We start from the raw sequence: 1,727 nt of genomic DNA, 5'->3' as shown, positions 1-1,727 counted from the left end.
AGGAGAACCCCATCCCTGTGGAGGTGGAATAACAGGGGATCCTCCTGCCCTGCTGCCCTGCTCCCGCTCCTGCTTCCCAGCTGCTCCCAGATCCACCCCAGGCTCCTGGGGATCCCCCAAACCCTGGGGGTGCTCAGTTCCTTGGTGGGGCCCCAGCTCCTGGTGATGCTCAAACCCCTGGGATCAGCAGTTCCCCCTGGGCTTCCCAGCCCCTCAAGGGATTCCCAAATCCCCAGTGATGCTCAGCTCTTTGTAGGATCTCTGTCTTCCTGTAGGGTCTCCAGCTCCAGGGGTCCCCAAATCCCCATAGATGCGCAGCTCCCAAATTCCCAGCAATGTGGTGCTCCCTGTGGGGTTTCCAGCCCTTGGGGCTTCCCAGCTTCTGGAGATTCCCAAATCCATGGGGATGCTCAAGTCCCTATGGGGTCTTCAGCTCCTAGGAACTCCCCTGCTCGTGGACCTCCCCAAATCCCCAGGGATGTTCAGCTTCCTGTGGGGTCTGCAGCCCCCAATGGCTTCCCATCTCCTGAAGATCCCCAAATCCTTGGGGATGCTCAGCTCCTTGTGAGTCTCCTGTTTCCAGGGGCTCCTCAGCTCCTGGGAAACTCCAAATCCCTGGGTATGCTCTGCTCCCTGAGAGTCCCAACTCTCCAAGCAGCCCCCAGTTCCCCAGGGATCCCCAAATCCCTGTGGAGCACAGCCCTCAGGGGATCCCCAGCGCCCCGGGGGGATCAGGCAGCTCTGCTCCAGCTCTCCCTGGTTTTTGTCACTTCCGCAGCTGCAATAAAAAGTAGGAAAGGCACCGGCTGCCCCTGCCTCCTGCTCCAGGGGGGAGCCTCCTGGGGCAGCTGGGACAGCACTGGGGGCGTGTTTTGAGGACAAACGGTGCGATTATGGGCAAACCCGGGATGGGGATGTGCGGAGTGCAGCCATTGCAGGGTCCCCTCCCAAAATCCTCACGGACCCAGCAGTGGGGTGGAACTTGGAGGGCCCCGCACTGGAGCTGCGCAGCGAGTCCCAAAGGAGCCCCCAAAACCTGGGATAACCCCCAGCAGGGAATGTGGGGAGCATTTCCCTCCCCAGTGCCATCCTGGTGTGATGCAGGTGCCAGATTCTTGATCCCACTGGGATCAGCAGCTGTTCCAGGTCCCCCTCCGCCCCCTCCCCACACATTCCTTGGGGGGTGCAGGTGTCCCAGGGCACCCCCAGGTGCTGCCAGCACAGGCGGGGGGGCCCTGGCGGGTGGCACCAGGTCCGTGGGATGTGGTGCCTGGGGGCAGAGCCATGGGCAGGGTGCGGGTGTTGGGATGCCAGGGCTGGGTCCCCCCTGGGGCTGGGGGTGTGGGGCACCCCTGTGCCCTGCCGCCCTCCCCATCACCTCCCAGTTCACCCTGCCCTGCTGCACTGGGTTCACTGGTGCTCTGCCCACTGTGCAGGGGCTGAGGGGTGTCCCACAGCTGGGCATCGCCCATGCGTGTGCCTCTATCCCTGCGCCCCAATTCCCAACATCCCAGTGCCCTGGCTGGGAACAGAGCAAGGACTGTGCCAGGGGTTGTTGGCTTTTATTTGCAGCATTAAATAGCACTAGAGAGGAGACAATAAATAGCTTTTTTGGGGGGAATAAATAACCAGCAAGCGCCAGGGCAGCACTCACAGGGTCTGGCCGGGGGGGCCTCGAGCACCGTGGGGCGATGCTGGCCCCCGGAGTCGCAGCCGTGCCGGGGGTC

This window comes from Corvus brachyrhynchos, unplaced genomic scaffold (genome assembly GCF_000691975.1).
Source record: "Corvus brachyrhynchos isolate BGI_N302 unplaced genomic scaffold, ASM69197v1 scaffold365, whole genome shotgun sequence".
In the NCBI taxonomy this organism is placed as follows: domain Eukaryota; kingdom Metazoa; phylum Chordata; class Aves; order Passeriformes; family Corvidae; genus Corvus; species Corvus brachyrhynchos.
This window is presented reverse-complemented; position numbering follows the sequence as displayed.